The sequence below is a fragment of the Eubalaena glacialis genome, chromosome 11 (assembly GCF_028564815.1).
Source record: "Eubalaena glacialis isolate mEubGla1 chromosome 11, mEubGla1.1.hap2.+ XY, whole genome shotgun sequence".
Lineage (NCBI taxonomy): Eukaryota > Metazoa > Chordata > Mammalia > Artiodactyla > Balaenidae > Eubalaena > Eubalaena glacialis.
The window spans coordinates 66,686,830-66,696,838 of NC_083726.1; the positions used below are offsets into that span (position 1 = coordinate 66,686,830).

Here is a 10,009-nt window from a genome sequence, read left to right on the forward strand (position 1 = left end):
GAGAGGAAGGAGCTTGCCTTTCCTTTCCAGGAGGACTTGAAAACTGGGAGAGTCTTACTTGTCTGAGTTTAGCTTGGAAAGAAATAGATTTATTTACCCTTGAGACCAGCTCTGTGATATTTTGGCACCCCACTGCCCGCATTTGAAGCACAGACCCAAAGCTGAAAGAGTCCTGAAGCAATTGTGTATTTTTCAAAATAGGAAGATTTACAGTAATCTCTGATCCCATAGACCATTCTCTAATCCATTCCCTTCTCCCTTTTCTATAGGCAATGCCATCCTTCAGGCCCTGGTTATCTCATGCCTGGAGGATTGGGACAGTTCCACTTTCAGCCTTTCCTCTGCCCCTCCCCTCTCTCCTCCCTGTAAATCCCTCTCCTCACAGCATTTAGAAGAATCTACTTAAAATTCACATTTGAGCCTTCTCACAACCCAGCTTAAAATATTCCAAAGGCTTCCCATAGCTTCCAGCTTCATTTTTTCCCACCGCTTTCTGCCTCACTGTTGGCCTTCTAGATGCACATACACCCAGCACACTTTCATGCCTCCCCACCTTTATTCATGCTGTTCTCTAAGTTTTCTCACCTTTTTCTCCCTTTTCTTTTTTAAAAATATATTTATTTATAAAAGTTTCAATAACTACATACCAAAATAAATATGAATAATGCTTCTTTTCTTTTTTTTAATTATTAAATTTTATTTTATTGATTTTTTTATACAGCAGGTTCTTATTAGTCACCAATTTTATACACGTCAGTGTATGCATGTCAATCCCAATCGCCCAGTTCATCACACCACCACCCCCACCCCCCCGCAGCTTTCCCCCCTTGGTGTCCATATGTTTGTTCTCTGCATCTGTGTCTCAATTTCTGCCCTGCAAACCGGTTCATCTGTACCATTTTTCTAGGTTTCACATATATGTGTTAATATACAATATTTGTTTTTCTCTTTCTGACTTACTTCACTCTATATGACAGTCTCTAGATCCATCCACGTCTCAACAAATGACCCAATTTCGTTCCTTTTTATGGCTGAGTAATATTCCATTGTATATATGTACCACATCTTCTTTATCCATTCGTCTGTCGATGGGCATTTAGGTTGCTTCCATGACCTGGCTATTGTAAATAGTGCTGCAATGAACATTGGGATGCATGTGTCTTTCTGAATTATGGTTTTCTCTGGGTATATACCCAGTAGTGGGATTACTGGATCATATGGTAATTCTATTCTTAGTTTTTTAAGGAACCTCGATACTGTTCTCCATAGTGGCTGTATCAATTTACATTCCCACCAACAGTGCCAGAGGGTTCCCTTTTCTCCACAACCTCTCCAGCATTTGTTGTTTGTAGATTTTCTGATGATGCCCATTCTAACTTGTGTGAGGTGATACCTCATTGTAGTTTTGATTTGCATTTCTCTAATAATTAGTGATGTTGAGCAGCTTTTCATGTGCTTCTTGGCTATCTGTATGTCTTCTTTGGAGAAATGTCAATTTAGGTCTTCTGCCCATTTTTTGATTGGGTTGTTTTTTTTTTAATATTGAGCTGCATGAGCTGTTTATATATTTTGGAGATTAATCCTTTGTCTCTTGATTCGTTTGCAAATATTTTCTCCCATCTGAGGGTTGTCTTTTCGTCTTGTTTATGGTTTCCTTTGCTGTGCAAAAGCTTTTAAGTTTCATTAGGTCCCATTTGTTTATTTTTGCTTTTATTTCCATTACTCTAGGAGGTGGATCAAAAAAGATCTTGCTGTGATTTATGTCAAAGAGTGTTCTTCCTATGTTTTCCTCTAAGAGTTTTATGGTGTCCGGTCTTACATTTAGGTCTCAAATCCATTCTGAGTTTATTTTTGTGTATGGTGTTAGGGAGTGTTCTAATTTCATTCTTTTACATATAGCTGTCCAATTTTCCCAGCATCACTTATTGAAGAGACTGTCTTTTCTCCATTGTATATCCTTGCCTCCTTTGTCATAGATTAGTTGACCATAGGTGCGTGGGTTTATCTCTGGGCTTTCTATCTTGTTCCATTGATCTATGTTTCTGTTTTTGTGCCAGTACCATATTGTCTTGATTACTGTAGCTTTGTAGTATAGTCTGACGTCAGGGAGTCTGATTCCTCCAGCTCCGTTATTTTCCATCAAGACTGCTTTGGCTATTCGCAGTCTTTTGTGTCTCCATACAAATTTTAAGATTTTTTTGTTCTAGTTGTCTGAAAAATGCCATTGGTAATTTGATAGGGATTGCATTGAATCTGTAGATTGCTTTGAGTAGTATAGTCATTTTCACAATATTGATTCTTCCAATCCAAGAACATGGTGTATCTCTCCATCTGTTGGTATCATCTTTAATTTCTTTCTTCAGTGTCTTATAGTTTTCTGCATACAGGTCTTTTGTCTCCCTAAGTAGGTTTATTCCTAGGTATTTTATTCTTTTTGTTGCAATGATAAATGGGAGTGTTTCCTTAATTTCTCTTTCAGAGTTTTCATCATTAGTGTATAGGAATGCAAGAGATTTCTGTGCATTAATTTTGTATCCTGCAACTTTACCAAATTCATTGATTAGCTCTAGTAGTTTTCTGGTGGCATCTTTAGGATTCTCTATGTATAGTATCATGTCATCTGCAAACAGTGACAGTTTTACTTCTTTTTTTCCAATTTGTATTCCTTTTATTTCTTTTTCTTCTCTGATTGCCGTGGCTAGGACTTCCAAAACTATGTTAAATAATAGTGGTGAGAGTGGACATCCTTGTCTTGTTCCTGATCTTAGAGGAAATTCTTTCAGTTTTTCACCATTGAGAATGATGTTTGCTGTGGGTTTGTTGTATATGGCCTTTATTATGTTGAGGTAGGTTCCCTCTATGCCCACTTTCTGGAGAGTTTTTATCATAAATGGTGTTGAATTTTGTCAAAAGCTTTTTCTGCATCTATTGAGATGATCATATGGTTTTTATTCTTCAATTTGTTAATATGGTGTATCACATTGATTGATTTGCACATATTGAAGAATCCTTGCATCCCTGGGATAAATCCCACTTGATCGTGGTGTATGATCCTTTTAATGTGTTGTTGGATTCTGTTTGCTAGTATTTTGTTGAGGATTTTTGCATCTATATTCATCAGTGATATTTGTCTGTAATTTTCTTTTTTTGTAGTATCTTTGTCTGGTTTTGGTATCAGGGTGATGGTGGCCTCATAGAATGAGTTTGGGAGTGTTCCTTCCTCTGCAATTTTTTGGAAGAGTTTGAGAAGGATGGGTGTTAGCTCTTCTCTAAATGTTTGCTAGAATTCACCTGTGAAGCCATCTGGTCCTGGACTTTTGTTTGTTGGAAGATTTTTAATCACAGTTTCAATTTCATTACTTGTGATTGGTCTGTTCATATTTTCTGCTTCTTCCAGGTTCAGTCTTGGAAGGTTATACCTTTCTAAGAATTTGTCCATTTCTTCCAGGTTGTCCATTTAATGGCATAGAGTTGCTAGTAGTAGTCTCTTAGTATGCTTTGTATTTCTGCGGTGTCTGTTGTAACTTATCCTTTTTCATTTCTAATTTTATTGATTTGAGTCCTCTCCCTCCTTTTCTTGATGAGTCTGGCTAATGGTTTATCAATTTTGTTTATCTTCTCAAAGAACCAGCTTTTAGTTTTATTGATCTTTGCTATTGTTTTCTTTGTTTCTATTTCATTTATTTCTGCTCTGATCTTTATGATTTCTTTCCTTCTGCTAACTTTGGGTTTTGTTTGTTCTTCTTTCTCTAGTTCCTTTAGGTGTAAGGTTAGATTGTTTATTTGAGATTTTTCTTGTTTCTTGAGGTAGGCTTTTATAGCTATAAACTTCCCTCTTAGAACTGCTTTTGTTGCATCCCATAGATTTTGGATCGTCGTGTTTTCATTGTCATTTATCTCTAGGTATTTTTTGATTTCCTCTTGATTTCTTCAGTGATCTCTTGGTTATTTAGTAACGTATTGTTTAGCCTCCATGTGTTTGTGTTTTTTACGTTTTTTTCCCTGTAATTCATTTTTAATCTCATAGTGTTGTGGTCAGAAAAGATGCTTGATATGATTTCAATTTTCTTAAATTTACTGAGGCTTGATTTGTGACCCAAGATGTGATCTATCCTGGAGAATGTTCCATGCGCACTTGAGAAGAAAGTGTAATCTGCTGTTTTTGGATGGAATGTCCTATAAATATCAATTAAATCTATCTGGTCTATTGTGTCATTTAAAGCTTCTGTTTCCTTATTTATTTTCATTTTGGATGATCTGTCCATTGGTGTAAGTGAGGTGTGAACGTCCCCCACTATTATTGTGTTACTGTCGATTTCCTCTTTTATAGCTGTTAGCAGTTGCCTTATGTATTGAGGTGCTCCTATGTTGGGTGCATATATATTTATATTTGTTATATCTTCTTCTTGGATTGATCCCTTGATCATTATGTAGTGTCCTTCCTTGTCTCTTGTAACATTCTTTATTTTAAAGTCTATTTTATCTGATATGAGTATTGCTACTCCAGCTTTCTTTTGGTTTCCATTTGCATGGAATATCTTTTTCCATCCCCTCACTTTCAGTCTGTGCGTGTCCCTAGGTCTGCAGTGGGTCTCTTGTAGACAGCATATATATGGGTCTTGTTTTTGTATCCATTCAGCAAGCCTGTGTCTTTTGGTTGGAGCAGTTAATCCATTCAAGTTTAAGGTAATTATCGATATGTATGTTCCTATGACCATTTTCTTAATTGTTTTGGGTTTGTTTTTGTAGGTCCTTTTCTTCTCTTGTGTTTCCCACTTAGAGAAGTTCCTTTAGCATTTGTTGTAAAGGTGGTTTGGTGGTGCTGAATTCTCTTAGCTTTTGCTTGTCTGTCAAGCTTTTTATTTCTCCATCGAATCTGAATGAGGTCCTTGCCGGGTAGAGTAATCTTGGTTGTAGGTTCTTCCCTTTCATCACTTTAAGTATATTATGCCACTCCCTTCTGGCTTGTAGAGTTTCTGCTGAGAAATCAGCTGTTAACCTTATGGGAGTTCCCTTGTATGTTGTTATTTGTCGTTTTTCCTTTGCTGCTTTCAATAATTTTTCTTTGTCTTTAATTTTTGCCAATTTGATTACTCTTTGTCTCAGCGTGTTTCTCCTTGGGTTTAGCCTGTATGGGACTTGCTGCACTTCCTGGACTTGGGTGGCTATTTCCTTTCCCATGTTAGGGCAGTTTTCGACTATAATCTCTTCAAATATTTTCTCTGGTCCTTTCTCTCTCTCTTCTCCTTCTGGGACCCCTATAATGTGAATGTTGTTGCGTTTAATGTTGTCCCAGAGGTCTCTTAGGCTGTCTTCATTTCTTTTCATTCTTTTTTCTTTAGTCTGTTCCACAGCAGTGAATTCCACCATCCTGTCTTCCAGGTCACTTATCCTTTCTTTTGCCTCACTTATTCTGCTATTGCTTCCTTCTGGTGTAGTTTTCATTTCAGTTATTGTATTGTTCATCTCTGTTTGTTTGTTCTTTAATTCTTCTAGGTCTCTGTTAAACATTTCTTACATCTTCTCAATCTTTGCCTCCATTCTTTTTCTGAGGTCCTGGATCATCTTCACTATCATTATTCTGAATTCTTTTTCTGGAAGGTTGCCTATCTCCACTTCATTTAGTTTTTTTTCTGGGGTTTTATCTTGTTCCTTCATCTGGTACGTAGCCCTCTGCCTTTTCATTTTGTCTGTCTTTCTGTGAATGTGGTTTTTATTCCACGGGCTGCAGGATTGTAGTTCTTCTTGCTTCTGCTGTCTGCCCTCTCTCCCTTTCCTTTTCTTGGACCTTTGTTAACTGTGAAATAGAGGACAAATATATAAAAGTAAATAAACATACATGTACAATTTAATGAATAATCACTCTACCCAGGTCAAGAAACAGAGTACTGCAATCATCTTTCCTCCCCTCCCCAATGTCCCTCACTGCTATGCTGGAGTCAAAACTCCCTCCCTCCTGTGGGTAACCACTGCCTTGATTGCCATGATGATAATTGTCTTGCTTTTCTTTATATTTTATCATATATTTATACAGTGCTAAAAATGTAGTGTTATTTTGCCTGTTTTTGAAATTATATGGATAGAATCACAATGAATTCATTCATTTGAACTTTATATGAATGGAACCATACAATTTATCATTTTGTGTCTTGCTTCTTTTTCACAACATTATATTTGTAAAAGTCATCAGTGTTTTGGGGATACCTGTGTGTTGTTTATATTTATTTTTCTACTGTATTCCATTGCATGAATATACTGCAACGTATTTATCTGTACTCTACTTCTGTATTCTACTGTTGATGGACCTTTCAGTTGTTTTAAAATTTAGGATATTACTATTGTTACTAATGCTCTAGTACATATCTTTTGTTGCACATAACAAGTTTTTCTAAAGTTTATACATACAGATGGACTTGCTGAATCATAAGGTATGAGCTTCAGCTCTATTAGAAAATATCAAATTATTTTCAAAAGTGGTTGTAATGATTTACACTCCACCAGCCGGGTAAAAGTTCTCATGACTCCACATTCTCTCCAACATTTGGTATAATCAGACTTTTAATTATAGATTTCACTCTGATATAGTAATACCAAGTGTCTAGACCATGCCTGGCTTATAGTATGCATGCATTAAATATTCGTTGAATAAACTAATATTTCTTAATTTCCAAACGTGGGAGTTTTCTAATTATCTTTTTGTTATTAAAACTTAAATCCATTGTAGTTGAAGAACACTTCCTGTTCAATATCAACCTTTGGAAATTTGTTGAAATTTTTCTAATAGACAAGGTGTTTGCAATTGTTATGTATATGCATCATGGAAGAATATGTGTTTTGCTTTTGTTGGATGCAAGGTTTAGAGACACCCATTAGTACAAAATTTAAAACAAATTTATAAATTGTTTATTAAAAATTTTTATATCCTAAGTGATTTTTTTCTATACATATTACAAATTACTAAGAAGAGGTTTTTATAATCTTCCACTATGTTTGTGAATTTATTCTTCTGATAAATTTTTTGTAGTTCTGATAATTTTTGCTTTATATATTCTAGTGCTATGTTATAAGTATAATTTAAATTTTTGAATTGTCATATTTTCCTGGTGAATTGAACGGTTTTCATTATTGGGCAGTGTTTTTGTTCACTGATAATGCTTTTTGCCTTAAAGTCAATTTTGACTGATGTTAATATAGCTACACCAGCTTTCTTTTGAATGGGGTACATATCTCCTTTTCCATTTCTCTACTTTCAACTTCCTAAGCTTTAAGTGTATTTCTGACAGATAGCATATAGTCACATTTTGTTTTGCTTTGCTTTTTTTCCATTTTGGCAGCCTTTGTCTTTTATCTAGTGCATTTAATGCAGTTATATTTAATATTCATAATTTGGATTTAAACCAAATTTGTGGACTTATCTATTTCTCATTTCTATTGGGTTTTGCCTCCTATATTTTGGAGGATCTTTTATTATATATTTAACAATTTAGGATTGTTATGTCCTTTTGCTGAATTGACCACTTTATCATTATGAAATGGCCTTTCTTTATTCCTAGTAATATCCATTGCTGTAATATTTACTTAGTCTGATATTCATGGAGCCATTTCAGCTTTTTTAAGTGTTTGCATGGTATATATTTTCTATTTTTTTCTTTTGTCATATCTGTGCCTTTACATTTCAAGTAGGTTTCCTATAGACAGAATGTACTTGAGTCTTACTTTTTATATAACCTGACCATCTCTACCCTTTAATTGGGATGTCATTTATACTTATTATAATTATTAATAAGATTGGATTTCCATCTATCATCTTGCTATTTTGTTTCTATATGTCTCATCTGTTCTTTGTTTCTTTTTTCTTATTTCCATTCCAATGTTTAGACTAAGTGAATTTTAAAATGATTTTTTTACCTTGGCTTTTGGCATTTTAGTTCTTCCTCCTCTTTTCTCTTTGTTTTGTTTTGTTTTTATTGCTTTAGAGCCGTTCTTTCTAACAGAATTTTCTGTGAAGATGGAGTTCTATGTCTGCATTGTCCAGTATGGTAACCACTAGCCATATATGATTATTTAAGACTTGAAGTATAGCTAGTATGACTAAGGAACTAAATTTTTAATTTTTTTCTAATTTAAATTTTAATAGCCACATATGATGAGTGGCAACTGTATTGGACAGTGCAGTTCAAGAGTTTACAACATACACCCTTATCTTGTCACAGTGCAAGAAACTTACAAAGACATACTTTCATTTCCTCCCTTATGTCCTTTGTGGTTTTGTTGTCACACTTATTACTTCTACATAAGCTAAAATCCCAAATGCACTTTAATTATTTTTACTTTAATCATTTATCTTTTTAAGAGATAAAATTTGAGAAAAATATTTTAAAATATTTTACCAAGTATTTATCATTTTTTGCACTCCCTATTCCTTTGTGTTGATCCAAATTTTTCATGTTGTTTTTTTCTGCCTGAAGAACTTCCTTTAACATTTCATCTTTTGTTTGTTTAAAATGGTCTTTAGTTGAGGTCTATCCCAATGAGGCTTTTTCTGTAAACCTACATCATTGGAAACGCCTCACAGAGTAACTGTGGTTTCCTTTATTCATAGAAATACCTGTTAGATCAGTGGGGAAGAACTACAAGACAGAGCTGCCAACTAAACTATGAAAAACCTAACAGTCAAACTTTTTTTTATCTTCAGTATTTGCATATCCCAACGATCTCTATGTACTGTTCTAGGGTGTGATGGCTTAGGAGTGAATACGATTTGAACCTAATACATTTTTAGAGGGTGTCAAATTCAGAAACAGATAGATCCATCTCCTGACCCTAAACATGGTCCTAAAGTAAATTGCTTGAGGAAATTGGATCCCAAAGATTACAGGTGGGGAATTTTGAAGTGTGTCCATATTCCACTGGAGATCAAAGAAGCCCAACTAAAAGAATTGTGGGCTGACTCACATGACAACTTCTTTTTGAAAAGGCTATTTTATCTTGAAGATTATGAGTTTGGAGGAACTAAGGTGATTGGCAGTGGAAAGAATCAGAACATGTGAAATTCCTTAAAAATTTATTGACAAATAATTTTGCCTATGTTCCACAAAATAGAATAAAAAACCTTTACACTTTGTACAGGGAAAAAAATGGTCTTTATTTCATCTTTATGTGTGACAGGTATTTTTGCTGCGTAAAAAATTCTAGGTCAACCTTGTCTTCTGCCTTGTTTAGCTGTTATAAGAAATCAGCTGTCATTATTTTCTTTGTTTTTCTGTAGTGGGGGATGGCAAACTTTCCTGTAAAGGTTCAGGTAGTCTTTTAGGTTTTGCAAGGCATATAGTCTCCATTGAAACTACTCAACTCTGCCAAGGTGACACAGAAGCAGCCATAGCAAATACATAAATGAATGCATGCGCTGTATTCCAACTAAACTTTAGTTACAGAAACAAGAGGTGAGCCAGATTTGACCCATAGGCATAGTTTGCCAATCCCTGCTCTATATGTAACTTGTCCTTTTTATCTAGCTGCTTTTAGAATATTTTCTTTATCCTTGGTTTTTAGAAGTTTATTATGTGCCTTGGCATGGTTTTCTTTAAGCTTATTATGCCTGGATTTCATTGAGCTTTCAAACTTGGAATTTTTAGCCATTATTTCTTTAAATATTCGTATAGCCCCCAGTTCTTCTGAAACTTCAGTTACATGTATGTTAAACTGCTTGATATGTCTCACAGATCACTTTTACTCTGATCCTTTCTTTTTCAGTCTTTTTTTCCTCTGCTTCATTTTGAATAGTTTCTATCTCTATGTCTTCAAGCTCTCTAATCTTTTCTTCTATAGTCTATAATTTGCTATATTTCTCCTGTGAAAATTTTAAATTTTATTCATTTTTAAATTTTGATAATCCTCATTTTTTTCAATATTAAACTTTAAAATTTGTGCCAAATTGTCGAAGTCTTACTTTGACTCACAATAATATTATACATATGTAAACTCAGCACAATTACAAAATAAAGTTGTT

The 10,009-nt window shown here is 34.5% G+C and overlaps 1 non-coding gene across 1 annotated transcript; it reads left to right on the forward strand.

Moving 5' to 3' along the window:
- The first annotated feature begins 8,514 nt into the window (after positions 1 to 8,514).
- On the forward strand, positions 8,515 to 8,643 carry LOC133101833 (small nucleolar RNA SNORA18). Its single transcript, XR_009702724.1, has one exon. It is a non-coding gene; the product is annotated as a small nucleolar RNA SNORA18 (small nucleolar RNA).
- The last annotated feature ends 1,366 nt before the right edge of the window (positions 8,644 to 10,009 follow it).